The sequence below is a fragment of the Odocoileus virginianus genome, chromosome 3, assembly GCF_023699985.2.
Source record: "Odocoileus virginianus isolate 20LAN1187 ecotype Illinois chromosome 3, Ovbor_1.2, whole genome shotgun sequence".
NCBI classification, from domain to species: domain Eukaryota; kingdom Metazoa; phylum Chordata; class Mammalia; order Artiodactyla; family Cervidae; genus Odocoileus; species Odocoileus virginianus.
In genome coordinates, this window is record NC_069676.1 from 74,094,032 (window position 1) to 74,114,458 (window position 20,427).

The following is a 20,427-nucleotide window of genomic DNA, read 5'->3' on the forward strand; positions in this document are numbered from 1 at the left end:
AATGTCAGATCTTATGGTAAGCATATATTTAATTTTGTGAGAAACTAACAAACTTTCTTCTAAAATGACTGTATCATTTTGCATTCACATTAGCACATGAATTAAAATATTCTCTTGCTCCACATTCTCACCAGCATATATTGTCAGTGTTCTGGATTTGGGCCATTCTAATAGGTGCATAGTGATATTATTTTTCATTTGTAATTCCTTAATGGCATATGATGCAGAATATCTTTTCATATACTTTTTTGCCATCTTTGAATACATTTTGCTGTTCAGGTCTTTTGCCAATTTTTAAAATAGGGTTGTTATTTTTGTTATTGTTGAGTTTTAAGAGTTCTTTGTATATTTTGGATAATAGTATGTCACATTTATCAGATTCAGGTGTGTCTTTTGCAAATACCCTCTTTCAGTCTGTGACTTCTATCATTCTCTTTACATTTTTTTCATAGAGCAGAATTTAAAAAAAAATTTTAATCAAGTCCAGGTTATCAGTTATCTATTTCATGAATCATACTTCTGGTGCTGTATATAAAAATTCACACCCATATCCAGGGTCATCTAGTTGTACTCTTTGTTACCTTCTAGGAATTTTATAGTTCTGTGTTTTACCTTTAGATCTATGATTACCTTGACTTAATCTTTGAAGGGAGTAGGATCTGAGTTTAGATGTATTTTTTGCATGCCATGTCCAGTTGTTCTGCTACCAATTGTTGAAAAGACTGCCTTTGCTCCCTTGTATAGCCTTTTGCCTTTATTAAAGTTTAATTGACTGTATTTATGGGTCTATTTCTGAATTTCCTATTCCACTCCATAGATTTATTTTTTCTTTCACAATAACACAGTGTCTTGATTACTATAACTTAATAATAAGATTTTGATTGTGATTACATTGACTCTATATGTAAAATTGAGAAGAACTGACCTCATGATAAGACTGTTTCCTATTCATAAATACAGAATATCTCTTCATTCATTTAGTTCTTCTTTGATATCTTTTATTAGAGGTTTGCACTTTTCCTCAGATACTTCTTATTTAACTCTAAGTAATATATTTATTAATATGCATAGAATTGTATTTTCAATTTCAATTTTCACTTATTAATTGATGATATATAGTAAAATGATTAACTTTTGTATGTTAACCTATATCCTGCAAACCTGCTATAATTGCTTATTAGTTCCAGGACATTTTTTTGTTGATTCTTTTGGGCTTCCTACATAGATGATCGTGTCATTTACAAACAAAGACTATGTTATATTTTCTTTTCTAATCTGTATAGCTTTCATTTCCTTATCTTGTCTTAATTCCTTATCTAAGACTTACAGCTAAAAAGCAATAGTGAGAAGGGACACCCTTATTTTTTTCCTAATCTTAATGGTAATGCTTCAAGTTTCTCATCCTTATGATGGATGTTAGCTGTATTTTTTAAAAATATGTTCTTTATTAAGTTGAAGAAAATATCCTTTATTCTTAGTTTGGTGAGAATTTTTTTTTTTTATCATGAATGGGTGTTGCAGTTTGTCAGGCTTTTTCTGAACTTATCGATATGATCATGTGATATTTCTTTTTTAAACTTTTGATGTGATGGATTACATTAACTGACTTCTGAGTATTGAATCATCCATGTATACCTGGGATGAATCCCATTTTATCATGTTCTATAATTCTTTTTCTACATTTTGGATTCAGTTTGTCAATATTTTTTGGATATTTTTGCATCTACATTCATGAGTGATACTGGCTTATAATTTTCTTGTAATGATTTTGTATTAGGGCAATGTTGGCCTCACAGAATGAGTTATAAGTATTTTCTCTGCTTATATCTCTGGAAGATACTGTAGAGAACTAGATAGAACTAGTATAATTTCTTCCAAAATATTTGGTAGAACTCACCAGCAATTCCATTAGGACCTAAGTGTGTGTGTGTGTGTGTGTGTGTGTGTGTGTGTATGTGTGTGTGTGAAGGTTATTAATTAAGGACAGTTTCTTTAATAGATATAAACTTATCCAGATTGCCTATTTAATCTTGTGTGAGTTCTGACAGATTGTGTCTTTGAAGGGATTGGCCCTTCATCTATGTTGTTTCATCTATGTTGTCAAATTAGGGGCATAGTGCTGTTCATAATATTTATTATTATCCTTTTAGTGTCCATGGAATCTGTATAGTATTCTCATTTTCATTTCTGATGTTTGTAATTTGTGTCTTCTCTCTCTGTTTCTTAGTTGGCCTGGTTAGAATCTCATTGATCTTAATTGTTTCAAAGAATAAGTTTTTAGTTTAGTTGATTTTCTGTATTGATTTCCTATTTTCATTATCATTGATTTCTGCTAATTTTTGTCATTTATTTTTGTCTGCTTACTTATAATTTTATTTGCTCTTATTTTTATATTTTTGTAAAGTAGAAACTTATTGATTTGGGATCTTTCTTCTTTCCCAATACATAAATTCAGTGCTATAAATTTTATTTTAAGCTTTGTTTTAGCTACATCCTATGCATTTTGATAAGTTGTATTTTCATTTTCATTTAATTCAAAATATTTAAAAAGTTTTCTTGAGATTTCTTTTTTGACCATGTGTTACTTAGAAGTGTGTTAATCTACACGTATTTTAGGATTTTCAAACTATTTTTTCTGTTACTGCTTTCAAGTTTAATTCCATTTTTGTTTGAAAGGAGACATTTTATTTTTTATATACATTTTTAAATTTGTTATGGTATGACCCCGAATGGGTCTATCTTGGTGAATGTCTATGAGAGCTTGAAAATAGGTGTAATCTGCTGTTGATGATGGAAGTGGTCTGTAGATGTCAGTTATATCCAATTGGTTGATAGTGCTATTTAGTTTAACTGTATCCTTAGTGATGTCCTGCCTGGTGGCTTTGATCTGTCAGTTTCTCATAGAATAATGTTAATGCCTCCAACCGTAGTAGTGGATTAATCTATTTCTCCTTATAGCTCTAACCATTTTTAGTATAACAGATTTTAATGCTATTTTGTCCTACATTACACAAGAAGGATTGTTATATACTCATGGAGTTTTGATTCTTTTATTATAATGCAATGCCCTTATTATCCCTGATAAGTTCCTTGGTCTAAAGTTTCTTTTCCTTCTCTGTCTAAAATTAATATAGTTATTTGTACTTTCTTTTGGTTAGTAAATTATCATAATATATCTTTCCACATCTTTACTTTTAAGGTATATGTTATAAAGACCATATAGTTGGGTCTTATTTTTTTATCTACTCTGACCATTTCTGTTTTGTAATTTATGTATTTAGACAATTGACTTTTAAAGTAATTATTAATATAGTCAGATTAATATTTACTATATTTTTACTCTTTTCTGTTGTACTTTTTCTTTATTTCTATTTTTATGTTCTGTTTTTAATAATTTTAGTTGATAATTTATATGATTCTATTTTCTGTCCTTTGTTAATAGATTAATTGTGCTTTTTTATTGGTTGCCCTGAGTTTACAGTATATATTTAGAATATTCAAATTTAGAGTTGTATAAATTGTGAGAATTTTATAACAAAATATCCCTAATTCCTCCATCCAGTTTATTGTATCATTTCATTTATCCACTTATATATATTTCACTAATATATAAGCTTATCTAAGGTATTTACATACCTACACACACAAAAGCATACCTAATCAAATCAGTTCAGTTCAGTCACTCAGTCATGTCCAACTCTTTGCAACCCCATGGACTGGAGCATGCCAGGCTTCCCTGTCCATCACCAACTCTTGGAGCTTGCTCAGACTCATGTTCATCAAGTCGGTGATGCCATCCAACCATCTCATCCTCTGTCATCCTCTTCTCCTGCCTTCAATCTTTCCCAGCATCAGGGTCTTTTCCATCGAGTCAGTTTTTCACATCAGGTGGCCAAAGTATTGGAGCTTCAATTTCAGCATCAGTCATTCCAAGGAATATTCAGGAATGATTTCCTTTCGAATTGACTGGTTTGATCTCCTTGCTCTCCAAGGGACTCTCGAGTCTTCTCCAACACCGCAGTTCAAACACATCAATTCTTCAGCATTCAGCTTTCTATATAGACCAATTCTCACATCCATACATGACTACTGGAAAAACTATAGCTTTGACAAGATGGACTTTTGTCAGCAAAGTGATGTCTCTGCTTTTTACTATGCTGTCTAGGTTGGTCATAGCTATTCTTCCAAGGAGCAAGTGTCTTTTAATTTCATGGCTGAAGTCATCATCTGCAGTAATTTTTGAGCCCAAAAAAATAAAGTCTGTCACTGTTTCCACTATTTCTCTGTCTGTTTGCCATGGAGTGATGGGACTGGACGCCATGATCTTCGTTTTTTGAATGTTGAGTTTTAAATCAGGTTTTTTTCACTCTCCTTTTCTGAATTCAAGAGGCTCTTTAGTTCCTCTTCACTTTCTGCTATACGGGTGGTATCATCTGCATACCTGAGGTTTTTTATATTTCTCCTGGCAATCTTGATTCCAGCTTGTGCTTCATTTATCCCAGCATTTTGCATGATGTACTCTGCATAGCAGTTAAATAATCTGGATGACAAAATACAACCTTTATGTACTCCTTTCCCAATTTGGAACCAATCCATTGTTCCATGTACAGTTCTAACTGTTGCTTCTTGACCTGCATACAGGTTCTCAGGAGGCAGGTCAGGTGGTCTGGTATTCCCATCTTTTTCAGAATTTTCCACAACTTGTTGTGATCCCACAGTCAAAGGCTTTGGTGTAATCATTAAAGCAGAAGTAGATGAGCACCAAAGAATTGATAATCAAATACATTCTTGTTATTATTATATTGAACAAATTGTTCTTAAATTAAGAAAAAATAAAATTCTGCTTTAATTTTATTTATTCATTCTTTTGTCCTCTTTTTAATGTAGATCTAAGATTTTAGCCTATGTCATTTTCATTCTCTCTGAAAAAGTTTAACATTTTCTTTCATGCTAGGTCTACTGGCAACATACTCTCCGCATTTTACTTGTCTATTAAGGTCTTTATTTCTCTTACACTTTTGAAGGCCAATTTTGCAGGGCATAGAACTCTAGGTTGGTAGGGTTTTTTCCTCCAAAAACATTGAGTGTTTCACTCTTTTCTCTTCATGCTTGCATGATTTCTGCAGAGAATTTAAATATAATTCTTTTTTGGTCCTCTGTGTGTGTTTCTTTTTCCTCTAGCTACTTTTAAGACATTTTATCTTTGTTTCCTAAAATTTGAACATATGTTAATTTTAGTTTCTTAGGTGTTTATTCTGATGTTCTCTGCTTTTCCTGGATCTGTGGTTTGGTATTGACATTAATTTGGGGGGAAATTCTGAGTTATTGTTGTAAGTATTGCTTTTGTCCCCTTCTTTCTTCCTTCTCTGTTACTCTTATTACTCATATGTTATACTTTGGTTATTGCCTCACCTTTCTTAAATATTTTTTCTATATTTTCCCCCAGAACTTTTTTTCTCTTTCTTATCAGTTTCTTAGAGAAGTTTCTACTGGCATATCCTTGAGTTTAGATATTCTTTCCTTGGTCTTGTGCAGTCCACTAATCAGCCTATCAAAAGCATCCTTCGTTTATATTAATGATTTTGATTTAACATTTTCTTTTGATTCTTTCTCAGAATTTCCATCTCTCTACTTAGATTATCCATCTATTCTTGTATGCTGTCCACATTCTCCATTAGAACCTCACTCTATTATTCATAGTGTAAAAAATATTATATTCCAATAATTCTAATATTCCTGCTATTTCTGACTCTTGTTCTGATACTTCTTAAGTCCTTTCAAACTATGCTTCTCACCTTTTTAGTATGACTTTAATTTTTGTTGTTGTTGTTGTTGAAAGGCAGACATCCAATACTGGATAGAAGAAAGTGTGATAAATAGATCTTCAGTAGTGTGAGGGTAAGATGTGGATGGAGGGTAAGTGTTCTATAATCTTTTCATTAGGTCTTAGTAAACTTGATTGTGAAATTTACCAGTGTTTCACCTGCTTATGTGGGACAGGGTGGAGGAGAGGACTGAAGTTGTCTCTTTTCTTTTCCCTCATGAAAGCCTGAGAGGGTATGATTTGGGTATTTCTCTTCCTCTACGTGAAAGGCTATAGAAAACTAGAATTGGGCATTTCCCTTTCCACAGATGGGTTCAGTTCAGTTCAGTTGCTCAGGTGTGTCTGGCTCTTTGCAACCCCATGAACTGCAGCACGCTGTTAGTCTCTGATGAATCCCAAACAACATAAGCTCTGGTAATATAATTTCTCCTGAGATCAGACCTTGTTAAGAAGTATAGAATACTCCTAGCATATTTAAAAAGGATTTCTTTTCCTCTCCCTTGCCAGAAGCACAAGCAAATTTTTCTACTATATTCTCTGTGAGAACCTAATAGAACTTCTTTTTATAAAATTTATTTATTTTTTAATTGGAGGATAATTGCTTTACAATGTTGTGTTGGTTTCTGCCATATATTAACACGAATTAGCCATAGGTATACATGTGTTCGCTCCCTCTTGAACCTCCCTCCCACTTCGCACCCCAGCCCATCCCTCTTGGTTGTCACAGAGCACAAGGTTGAGCTCTCCACATCAAACAGCAAATTTCCACTGGCTATATATTTTAAATATGGTAATATATATGTTTCAGTGCTGCTCTTTCAATTCATACAAGTTTGGGAGAATCACTATGACTAGGTGTCCCTAGAGTTTTTAACTCTCAGACTTGTCCAGATTGAGCCTCCAGCAATTTGTTAATTATAGTTCAAATCTTCTTACCCTGGCACTGATTCCCATGGAGGTTTCTTTTTGTGGATTTCTGCTCTGGTAATTTCTGATTCTCTGTATCTATCTGTCTCTAATTTTTGAGGGCAGTGGTTTGCCTTTGATGTCACTTCTCTGTCACATCAAACAAGAATTATGATTTTTCAGTTTGTTCAGCTTTTTACTTCTTAAAACAGAGTGGCAATATCTGAGCAACTTATGTGCAAGATAGGAAACAGAATTTGAGAGTTCGTTTTTAATTTTGGTTGAATTTTTCACTGTTTGAGTTTCTACCTCTATCTGTGTTCTTAAAAAATGACAGCACCATTTTGGTTAAAACAGTTTACCTTCAGAATTTCATAAGACTTTCCAATCATCATAAGAATCTTTAATCATGAATTAATAAAAACAATGAAACGAGTAAAGAACAGAAGACTTTAGATTACGATAATCATTTGAGCTCCCTGTTTGAATCCTGATCATTTCTTTTAGAAAAACATGATAGGAATTCTTGACAATGAGATGTATTTGTAGATAGACTATAAGATATTTGTTATTTGAGAGTAGAAGCTTAGATGTATAATAGACATTCTACAAATGTATTCTCCAAATATTTGTTGTTCACTAGCTGATTGATTGATATAATCTATACTAAATGTCTGTCTGAGATAAATATTGCACTGGTATAATATATGATGGTGTTTATGAATTCTGATAATGAAAATGTATCAAAAGTAACAAAGTCTTAAATAGTTATTGTTATTATAGGTATTCTTTCCCTTAAAATGTACAGAATGTCACCTTTTACTTCCTAGAACATTTCAAACTTTGTAGTCCTACAGTTCTCAAGCTGGGCTAAGGCAACTGTGTGAACTTTAGTCTTCTCACTTAGGACCTATGAGATATTGAAAATTTTTAAAGACAGCAACATCTGCCTAAACTAATATTGTTAAGCTGTTTGGGCTTAATTACTTCATAACTGAAACTATTATATAATTATTTTCCCTAAGGGCATCCTGAAAATATTACTGAGACCCTAAGGGTGCCATGAACTGAGAATGTTTGGGGACCTCTGATTAAAAACCCATGATCAAAACATGAGTGTATGGTGAAAGTAGGGACAAAGAAAGAATACAATATGAGTATATGGCATACATGATGAAAGTTAAGACTGAAATTCACTCATCACTAAAACATATAAAGTGATATGAAAATAAATATATGAATCTCAATAGAGTAGTAATGATAATTTGCAGTATAAGTAGCAATTCCTGATATGTTGGTTTCCAAAGGTATGTTTGTGTCAGCTCTTTAGAATTTTTAGAATTCATGGTATAATTGACTCTTGAACAGTGAGAGGATTAAGAGCACTAATCCTCTGCATAGTGGGGAATGGGTATATAACTTTATAGTGGGCCTTCCGAATCTGTGCTGTACATCTTTTGATTCAACCAACTGCAAATTGTTTAGTGCTGTAGTATGTATTTATTGGAAAAGATCTGCATATATGTGAACCCACACAGTCCAAACCCATTTGCTCAGGTGTCAAGGGTATATTGGCCAATAGAGAGGATATTAACAAGGGTAATTATGTGCTACCTAACACCTATATAAACCTAGTTATTTCATTACATAGTTAATGCCAATTACAACAGTACTAGGCTATGTCACCTGTTTATTTGCCAAATGTTTCTGCTGTTCTGTGGACAGGACACAGAGTAAAAGATCCGACTTTGTGGTGACTTTTCTGAACAGTGTCCATAAACACATACATACATACATATATAGAAGACTTCCCTGATGTCTCAGACAGTAAAAGCGTCTGCCTACAATGTGGGAGACTCGGGTTTGTGCCCTGGATCAGGCAGATCCCCTGGAGAAGGAAATAGCAACCCACTCCACTACCCTTGCCTGGAACATCCCATGGATGGAGGAGCCTGGAAGGCTATAGTCCATGGGGTCGCAAAGAGTTGGACATGACTAAGCGACTTCACTTTCACTTTCACATACATATATCACACACCAAAGGACTTCATAATTGAAGGAAGAACACCATTTTGTGATTTGTGATTATCAGTTCACACATGAGATTTGATAATCATTGAATGATAGTTAAGGATAGTTAATGCTTCAAGTTTTTTGCTTTTTTTTAATAAATATTTTGATATGGGCTTCCCCAGTGTCTCAGTGGTAAAGGATCTGCCTACCAAGGCAGGAGATGTGGGTTTGATCCCTGGGCCAGGAAGATCCCCCACATAAGGAAATGGCAACCCACTTCAATATTCTTGTCTGGGAAATCCAATGGACAGAGGAGCCCGGCCAGCTGCAGTGCGGCGGGTCACAAAGGACTTAAACACAACTTAACAGCTAAACAACATTTTGGTATATTTTTGTCAGCTCTTTAGAAATTTCTAAAACATGTTGCATACTACAGTTTTTATTAGACACACCTTGGTCCTGATTTTTGTTTAGAATTCTTCTATTATCTTTATCTTGGAATGAAAGTCAACCACTCTTGTTCCCCACATGGAAATATAATGTTTAATTAACATACCAACGTGAGCTATCAATATATACATAATTTAAACTTTTAGAGTACTCCCATTAAAACTCAGTAAAAAATTAATTTTAGTGATGTGTTTTGTTAACCTTACATATAAAATATTATCAACATGGAGCAAATAAAAATCATTCACAAGATATTTTATGAATATGTGTTGATTTCTTACTGAGTCTTTAAAACGTTGTGTGTATTTTTTACATTCGGTGCACTTCACTTTGGGCTGGCCACATTTTCAATACTTATTGGCTGCCTTATGGGACAACACAGTTACAGACTACAGTAGGAGCACCTGTTGTTGCTTATTAAAAATTCAGATTCCTGACTCTTACCAGACACTTACTAAATCAAAATCTCTGAGGACGAGTCTACTGATCTGAAACTTAGAAAATTTTGCAACTGATTCTTCTGCATGTTAACTTTTAAAAACTATTTTATTTCTAAGTGTGGTAAATCATTAATTCCCTACCATCTGTACCTCTCTCTCACTGTGTCTTTCTGTCTCCATGTCACACACACACACATACACACACAGTACTATTAATCTAAATTTATTGCTATCTTCCTGGAACAGGGAGTAAATTCTCTATCTTCTATTTCCTCTCCCCATTTTCAGAATTTGGAAGTTTTCTATAAAAACAAGTGAATTATTTCTGCCAGCAAATATATTTCAAAAAATAAATATATGCATAAGTAGTGTTAGGGTTTATTTCCTCATCAACTAGAATAAGAAGATGGTGTGCTAACATACAAGAATCATGCCATACCTATGTGTTTTCCACACTGATAAGAAAAGGTAAGTAATGTGACACTTTACAAATAAAAGGAATTCTAACAAATTAAGATTTTAAGACAGTCTGAATAATTTAATACTTTGTGAGTCTATTTCATATTTTCAAAATGTGAATTGTATACTTTTGATATAAGAATGCATGGCAGTCATTAAATAACTTCATTGAACCGATTTTATATTTTAATTACAAAGAATTCAATTATGAGAGAACAGGCATCATAGCACAGCGCTGGCAAAGAACCTGGGTTTTGGGATCATATAAGTCTGGATCGAGGTCCAGCTCTATGACGTGTCCTTGGATAATATGTTTACTATTTCTGTGCTTTAGGTGTTCTTATTTGTAAAATAAGAATGAGGAGTGCTCTAAGATCATAGATATGATTGAAACAATGAATGAGATAAGAAATAGTACTTAATATGGCATGGTTCTTGTATGTTAGCACACCATCTTTTTATTCTAGTCAGTGAGGAAATAAAACCTAACACTACTTATGCATATATTTATTTTTTTGAAATATATTTAGTGGCAGAAATAATTCACTTGATTTTATAGAAAGATTTCGAATTCTGAAAATGTCTGTTAGGCCAGAGGAAAATTTTGGCCATGTTCCACTGCCACTGATCTAGAAGTTGGGCTGTTCTCTTCTAGTCACTGTAGCTACTCAGTGGGATTTACAATGAATACAGATAACTTAACAGGCACGATTTATTAGATTTTCCCCCCTTTTTAGAGTTAAAGCATTTTTAGTCAATTTCATGCTTAAGGGTTGAGAAAACATTTCTCAGTACTCCCTAAGTGAGCTCACTGCACTCAGGGAATTGGTCAGGATGGCCGTAACATTTTTTCCTCACAGAGATCATTGATTATCACATCCCCACAAGTGATGAATGGCAGTGAAAGTGAAAGAAGGGAATAAAAATATTAATATCTCAAAAGAATCATGAAATTCCTTTTCTAGAGGCAGGTGACGTTTTACACACCTCCTGTTGGTGAAGCAAATACGAACCGAATTCTTGTGTTAAATGTGTTTACTTCTGCACCAAAAACAGTAATACAGACAGTGTGTTTCAATTAAAAGGAACCCTGGAGCAAAAATGTGTTACAGTCAGGGGTAGAAGCAGAGTGTATCATTATCTAGTAGGTACAGCAGTCAAGATAATGAACAGCTAAGAAGACTGGACAATGGTAGGTGAAGGATGGCTTGTCATGGAACTGTCAATAGAATCTGAGTTCCTGTTCCATTAGAAGGTGCCATCCAATTGCAGGGATGTGCTGAGCTACTGGAGGAAAAAAAAAAAGCTAAAATATAAGTGGCCTGATAGTAATTTTAAGACTGATTTAATATTTTGCCACTATTACCAAAAACCTTAAATCAGTGATTTCAGTGTTTAATTCCTCTGATTCTGAGTTGATGGTCTGTTGCCATCCTCTATTGCCTTGACCTTAAAATAGAAATTCCTCAAGGATTTTTCTTTTTAGGGCTTTTGTTGTTCATCTTCATTAGTGTAAGATTTGAATAAGGTTTGGAATTCTGTGTCTGCTGAGGGGCATTAGGATACTTTCTAAGTTATAATGAGAGATGGGTTGAAGATGTACTGGGTTTGCATAAACATGGATTGCTACTGAACTGAATCCAAGTGTCAGCATCCCTAGTCAGTAAAAGCTAGGTAACTGGCCAAAAGAATTAGAAAAAAAAAATAATAAGGTTGGGTTTCAAATGAAAAATTCATTAATGCTGTAAATCCAAGAATACAAAGTTTAAAAAAAATCTAGTCAGGTGATAGAAGGAATCAGGGAATGTAAGTATTTTGGATTCATTAATTCATTCATTCAACATGTAATATATACCCATTTCATGCCAACGTTGTTTTAGGTCCTGGGGGGCAGGCAAGGGTGTGTGTGTGCTCAGTCACGTCTGACTCTTTGCAACCCCATGGCCTGTAGCCCACGGGGCTTCTCTGTCCATGGAATTATCCAGGCAAGAATACTGGAGTAGGTTGTCATGCTCTGCTCCAGAGGACCCTCCCAGGGGGAAGATGACAACCCGCTCCAGTGTTCTTGCCTGGATACATGTCCGGCATTGGCAGGTGGGTTCTTTACCACTAGCACTACCTGGGAATGCCAAACACTCTGAGTAGGGAGGGAGGAGATGGATAAACGAATGAACACAATCATTTCACATTGCAGTGGATGAACGAGGAAAATAGAACAGAGTGGTATGGGAGAGTGACAGAGGCTCCAGCATAGCTGCTCAATAACAGCCTCTCGGGTGAGAAAGGATTTTCAATCCATGGGGAGAGGAAGCTGGTAGAAGGGAAATCTAAATGAATTCAAGTCTAAACAGGAAGGATGCAAGAAGAAGCTGCAGTCTTTTCAGCTTCCTCTGTAGTGCTTAAATTCAACCTGCTTCCTTGAAACACCCAGAGCCCCCCTAAGCACAGATGTTGTTGAGATCTTTCTGGTAAGTCTAGTGGTTTCTTCCTTCCCAAATCTAGAAATCTCCAGATTGATAGACACATTGTAAATTGCTGGAAAGTGGCTCAGGGCTTTTTCACTCACTTTAGTTCTTGTGTAGGAATCTCTGTCCTTACAATATTAGGCAGTCTGCTTTATGTCCCTAGAGTCATCCATTGACACTCCAGAGATAAAATCTTGTGTCTTACAGATTCTAAGTACACCAAGTGCCCAGTGCCAGGCACAGAGTAGATACTCAAAATATTTTCTGCATAAAAGAAGGGTGTGATGGGGAGGGAGATGGGAGAGGGGTTCAGGAGGGAGGGGACATATATATACCTGCGGCTGATTCCTGTTGATGTATGGCAGAAACCAGCACAATATTGTAAAGTGATTATCCTCCAATAAAAAAAAATTTAAAGAAAGAATGAGCAGGAACACCTCAAAAAGTCAAGCTGTTAAATCATATTCTCATAAATTGTTACCAAATATATACTTGCAGGAGTTGTCAAACTCAAGGTCCAGGGTCAATTTCAAAAGAGCAAGAGAATTTTAAAATCCCTGGGTCTTACCTTTAGAGACTCTTATTCACTGGGTCTGAAATGGTATCTGTATATCTGGTGTGTTTTTTTTTTTTTTTTCTTTTCTTATTTTTTTGAGTTCTCTAGTTGAGTCTAATTGGTAAGCAGTTTTGTGAGTGCTGTCAGACTTAGGGAGGGAGACAGGGGAGAAGCAAAGATTTATTTTCCAAAGCTTCCTTGACTTTTGTTTTTTCTAGTAAGTGGTGTATTTGAATTGGAGGCAACAGTCAAGATAATCCTTATTGTGTCTGAGAATATAGCAGATAAAGGTAAATTTTATTGTTTAAGTTCAAAATTCTGAAGCCAAAAAGGGCAAGATACAGGTCTTCTGTTTCGAAATATGTGCAAAATCTGCCCGTCTGTCCCAGCCTCCCCTGCCCCCACCGTACAGTTATTTTAATAGCCAGAAAATTCCACACACTGAAGCATATTTAATAGTGTCGATCTTTACATACTGAAAGCTTTGGATAGTTAGGATTTGAGATTAGAATTCAACTTTTTCCCCATATTAAGTGCCAGCCGGGCGAGTTGCATTAATGACTGTGGTTATGTTTGAATGTAAATGGGGGACATCTGGCGATTCAGGAGATCAAACGTTGGGAGTCTGCATGATGACTCTCATCTGTTTGTCACCCAGCAGGTGTAATGGATGGCAGGCATGTGGGCTCTCTGCCCAAGTTAATGTACAGGCCTAATCTATTGATGGGAGAAGTTTCCTTTTGCAGTTTTAAAGCATCACAGCTCAAGATAGGTGTGGGGACGGTGTGGGGAGGGGGCAGGTGGGGTGGCTGTTTTCCACTGCGCCGCTTCTTTAGTAAAATAGCCGCTTTCTAGCCTACAGGCATTTCCCTTGTCCCGTTTCAACAAGCTTCCACAGCCCAATTTGTTATTCAAAAATTTATGGAAAATGTATGTTAAAGTGAAAAGGGTACATTGTGCAGAAAAGGGAAGCAGCTTGTAAGCATATCATTACGTGAGCCGTGGGGCCCGCAGATGGCACTGCTCCTCAGAAACGAGAGTGGTGCCAGAAGCTAAACTCTAAATACACTTAAATCACATATCTTTACTTAAAAATGGAGTATTTTGGACGGAAAAGCAGATGATATTTAAGTACACAAGTGGTATTCTTTTGTTCCTCATATAATAGAGCCCTTTACAAAAGTCGTTGCCTTCTAAGTGTGCAGTAGTAAGCCTTTGATTCCTCAAATTCGCCAGAGGATTTAGTGGCAGTGCACGGCTCAGTTCTTAATAGGATTAACCGTTGAGGTAGCACCTTGCTAGGAGAACAGCTCTTCAAGCCTCCTTACAGTTACTGAAAAATTAAAGGATTTGTTTTGATGACTGTGTTCAATGCTAACAGCAAACCTTTGTTTTGCACATTAGAAATAGTAACAAAAAATTATCATGGCATACGGGCTTCTTATTTTAATTGAAAATAAATTTAGTTCTTAGATTGTGCCAATCTTTAATTAATTAGGGGGAGAGGAGCCAAAGAGATGAAGGCATTTATTTGCTACTTAATATGATGACTTTTGGGAATACATATATTTTAATATAGTAATCCTGCTGATTTCTTGTTTGGGGTGTGGTTGTATTTATTCTTTTTGGAGAATTTATATTTTAAAGGGTACAGTTCATGTTGGTGAGATGAAAATTTTAAATAAGCAGTTCATTTTTATTTCTTCTTCTGGAAGAGTGGCGTTGTTTCCACTAGCACCTTATACAATGTTTTAGCTCTGAAATTAGTGGCGACTGGATATCCTTCATTTTCAATGATGCTGTTAGATCTGAGAGCAGTGTGATTAAAATAGGTATTTTTTGTATTAAAAAATTTAGAACACAACATTTTAATATTCTAACAGCTTCATCTGTTTGGTGATTGTACTTTCAGACAATCTTAAGGTATAATTATATCTATATGACATTTGAAATATGGGATTTTTAATTTTCAAAATATTGCAAAGATATCTCATTTCCACATTCCTCTACCTCCTTTTCCCTCTCTTATTCTGAAATTGAACACAGAGTAAATCCCTTCCAATTGTAAAAGGCCTGTAGTGAGTTGATGTGTATGTATGTGTGTGAGAAAATATCTTTATGTGTGTGTGTGTGTGTGTTGTGTATACCCATGTGTGAGCAGTGTGACTGAAAGAGAGAAAAACATGAATTACTCTTAAAAAAACACAATTTCATTATTTTCAGCAAAGTATAAATAAAGCATAGTGATGGCTGATAATGTGTTGATAACTAGAAGTCCATTGGAAGCTATTCTTAATGGAAAGATATGAATTGATTATGATTTTTAGTAAATTGATCATTTCAAACTGAGTGCAATTGAAACAAATTTAAAGATGCTTCAGGAGTTTTTGTTCACAGACTGGCTAGCTGTATCGATTCTGTTAATTTTTGTGAAGAATTTCCTACTCTGTCTTTTCTGTGAAATATCATTATAGACCAGCCCTGGTCAGTATTCATGTATTTGGAAACCAAATCCCTTATAGGGAATGCCCTAAGCTTTTTCCTTCAGCTTCTTTTGTAGTTTTATAGCATTTGGTGGAATGCTTTGGCTATTTGTATTTCACAGATATTTTGTATTCTGGGTCAGGCTCTCACCAAGGATGATTATGTGTTGATGTTAAGTGTTAGGTGGTTGGCTCACTTGATAACTTGTTTCTTGCTCACTTCCCTACCCTTCCTGGGTAGGGAAAATGCAGGGCCCTTCATGAGCAAGAAAGATGTTTAGCTGTCTCCATGTCAGGAAATTAATATGATGAACAACTAGGTAACCCATTGAAGGTGTTATGGGAGATAGTTGAGGGGATCAGATTAACAGATTATGTAGTTTGCTCTCGGACAAGAGTTCTGTCTGTTGATTACTTTCTAGCGAAACCACCTGAGTGATCTGGGACATCCATTAAAAAGAGATGGCTACCATTCGTGAAAGTCAAACTCTTTTTCTGATTTCAAAAACATTCTTATTTCATGGGTTGTCCATCTATCCTTGTTTAAAAATAAATGAGGATAATTTTATCTATCTATTTTTATGTTTCAGTACAAATCTAATGCTTCAGAATGTTTCAGTGCAAATCAATTTTAAGCAATGTCTTCTGTCAAGTTTTTATTTTTTCTTAAAGATTTCAAAATTTCTATGAAGGACCCATGTACATTCCTTCATGTAAAGGAAATCATCATCAAGGGATTCAAAGGGACCTACAGGTTTCTGCTTGAACCACTTTGTCTTTAAACACAGTATTGCATCCTAAAGCTATTCAGGAAATAAAAACATTCTTATATATGATCAAGACCTCTTTTGATTGTATTCGGGGCCTCCATAAGAATGCTATTTTATATACTTTAGCAAAGGCAAATGAACCTCAACTATCTATGAATTAATTATAATTAGTGCCTGATTTAATGTTTTTCTTTTGCTGTTCCTTTTATATGTATCCCTCTGAAACAAACATTATTCTAGGCTGTAATACACAATTATTAGTTCAAGTTGAAGTGATTCTGTATAAAATTGGCCTCATATTTATTCATTCAAAAAATGAGCAGGGAGAGAGTGAATATTTTATAAAACTCCAGTAATGTATCTATCAAAAAACCCTTAAGCAAACTAAAATCTGACCCTTTCAAAATTGCTTAATGAGTTGGTATTACACGGGGTATCTTTTCAAACTTCTGTCCATTTTTTTCCCTTTTATTGAAGGCTTTGAGCAGAAGCTTTAGATCACAGATTCTGCATTTGAGAGTTGAAAATATGATTTTGTTTTGATTGTGATTTGATTGGTGTATCTCTATGCACAAACCAATATATATGCACCAAACCCAGTGCAATAGAAAGCACATATTCTGACCAAAATTATGCCAGTATTTAACAGATTATTGTGGAAACCTCTGTGTGGGAGAGAAGATGATTTAAATTAATTGAAATGTTATCCTAAAGCATGAACATTTCAAAGATTCCACATGGGGAGAAAAGGAGATTTTTTTTGGTCAGAAGTGGTTTGGGAGGGAATAAAGCACATTATAAAAAAAATAGATATTATTCTAAGCGTACCATGTTGTTATGTGTGATATTGGTCAGAGCCACCAGCTACTGTGCTTTGTTAATTAACCTCTAACATATACTTGATAATTCTGTAATCTCTTTGCCACAACCTTACGGTCCCTAGGGAGGCTTTAGGGATCTCCGGATGTTTTGAAATATTTTCTTGGGTTCTCTCCTCTTCAGATCCAACTTGGCTAGCTTGGGGATATCAATGAATTTCAAATAGCATTTGTGATGAGGCCTCTCTCTTACTCCACTGTACAAATTTGCCATTAAAAGCAAATAAAATATGATCTCACCCACTCCCAGCACCACAGAGTGGCCTAACAACCCCCTCATGATTATAGAAGCAAGATGCATTATGACCGTATTAAGGACTTCTTTACACAAAGCAGTGTTATGTTTTAGGTTATTCACATTTAATAGCTTTGCTCTTTATGTGACTTTTGATGTGTCTTTCTGATGCATATGACTAAATGGCAGGATTTCAGGGCATGGCTTGCATCTCACACTGTAATGCACCTTTTCCTCTGTGTCTGACACAGGTCCTTAAACAGCCTGAGTGCCCAACAGTAACTGTGCACATGTGAATACAAAGACCAGATTTCCTTGTTAACTACTGTCCTCTAGGGAAGGACTGTCCAATAGAAGTATAATGCAAACCCCATATGTTATTTTTAGTGTTCCAATAGGCGCAGTAAAAGTAATTTAAAGAAGCTGGTGAAATTATGTTAGTATATTTTATTTAACTCAAAATATTCAGTGCTATCTTTTAAATGTGTAGCCAATAGAAAAATTTATTGAGTTAGTTTACATTTTTATACTAAATCTGTGAAGTCACATGTGTTTTCCATTTACATGTCATCCCAGACTGACCACATTTTAATAAATAGCCATAAGTGGCTGTTGGACAGCATAGATCTAAAGCTTGATGTAATATCTGATATATAATCTATTATGTATTTGTCAAATGATTGAGTGAATGGTACTAATTGACTGGTTCTAGTATATCCAGATCAATTAATAATTTACTACCTTATAAAATTATTTCATTGTAGGTCTAAATTCCTCATTATCAAATTTCCTTATTGAGAATAGGGAGATCTTCTATTTGGATTAGATAATTCATTTTTTGAATAAGGCTACAGTTTCTAAATATTTACATGAATTGTAGAGTGCAAACGGCTTGAGTATTCTGGATTTCATTCATTTGAACACATCATTTCATTTTCTTCTGCCGTGTAGAAGGAAATTCATATGCTCATATTTTTATGTCTATGAAATCATTATTTTTATTCATTAGAAAGAAGTCAATTAATTTGCATTTACTAATCTTCCATTCCTCATATCACTCTCTTCGTATCTCAAGGGAAAATTGTTCATATTTCTTTTAAGCCTATAAACTTAATTTCCATTAAGGGAACTAGTAGTTTGAATGAAGATAACAACATCTTGCAAGTTTTACTCCTGTTGTCTGGCTTTTTATAGGTTTGTCTGTATCATTTTATTTTACAGCATTTGTGTAAAATAGGCAGTCTGGTATTTCTTTAATTTTTCTGATATGCTTAGTGGCGGAAAAGTCTATCTGAAAGATACAAATTGAGACATTCCTAAATTACTCCCCAAATGTCAACAATATTTAATTAATTTAAGTTGCTCATTTTATAATACTTTTAAAAAGAGTATTTAGATTTCTCAAATTTCCTATATACATTAAATGAAAAGTTAAAATATTTTGATTGAATCAACAGTGGACCCAGATTAACTACCATCAGTAACCTAGAAAATGCATTTCTATTAGAGAAAAGCACTTGTTATAATAAATAGATGGATGGCATAATTCTATTTATGCACAATATTTTTTTATATTCCATGTGTATTTATTTAAGGAAAGAAGTCTAGAAGAGTGCTCACTAACATGTAAACAGCTATTATCACTGTCTGATATGCTTTAGAATGGCTTTAAATGTCTTTGTTTTTATTTTACTGTACCTTCTTTTCTACAATTGTACTATTAAAGAATATTCAAAAGTAAATTTGAATATGATTTCATTGTAATTGCATAAATTCCCATATATAAAATCTAATAGAAACTTATATTTAGGAAAAAATATAAAGTTTGGGTTGGGTCAGTTGTATTATAATTTAATTAATAAGATGTTTAATTGCAATCTATAGGTATATTATCTAACATATCAATGTAGATGGAAATCTAATAAATAACAACATTTGGTAAATATATTGCCATACTTACAGGCAATATTTATTTCTAAATATTTGCTAAGTGAAATATACTGATCAAAAAAGTCATTTCCATTTATCCATTGACAAATATACTCATGATGCATATAATAAAATATGGGGTAAATTTGATACTTCAGAAACCAGTATTTTATATAATTCTACTTCACTAATAAAAAAAATAATAGCTAGCATTTACTCTGTATAGTTAATAAGTGAATTATCATTTTAATCTTTATAAAAACATATTAGTTAGATATTGCTATTATCCCTCTTTTACCCAGAAGGAGTCTGAGGGGCATAGGCCTTCTAAATTTGTCTTGGAATCCATGGCTGTTGTGTTTTTGTCATATGCTAAACACAAACAGTTTAACTGTAGAGCCTAGTGATTTAGTAATCATTGTGCTATATCAAATGTAATATGTACACTGACCATGCTTGTTTTTATTTTACATTCAGGCAATAGGCTTTCAAATTTATAATTAACATGATCTGAAATAACAAAACCAGTAACGTATCTCTTGCCTAAAATTAACAACTGTCTTATAGTTATTTTTGAAATAGATTTGTGATCTAGCTGAAACAAATATTTGACTCAAGTACAGGGTTACCTGCAGGTCCAAAGGTGGAGGTCAGTGAGGTGCCCAAGGCTGGACAGCTAGTCTATGGGAAGACGGACAGGCTCCATGTGTTTCTACCATTGAGGCTTACTTTTATGGTTTGGTACTATTACTAATTATAAAATTAATTTTTAGAGTCTACCCATTAGTGAATCTTCAAAATATTCTTGCAATTTTATTTAGTAATAAAATTGTTAAATTGTGGCTCTTATTAGCATTAAAAACTAATATTCAAGAGAGATTAAAGGATCAGAACTGCACAAGTGAGTAAACAGACTTGATTATAAGGACACCTAATTATTACAAGTTAGGATATAATTAAGTGCTAAAGTTGTGCGATATAAAGACAATAAAGGCTGCAGAGTTTCTAAGGAGGAAATC

At 34.2% G+C, this 20,427-nt stretch overlaps 1 protein-coding gene across 5 annotated transcripts in view; it reads left to right on the top strand.

The window, feature by feature from the left end:
- Positions 1-20,427, top strand: part of TENM2 (teneurin transmembrane protein 2) — a 1,355,454-nt gene that overhangs the window by 78,450 nt on the left and 1,256,577 nt on the right. The window lies entirely within an intron of this gene.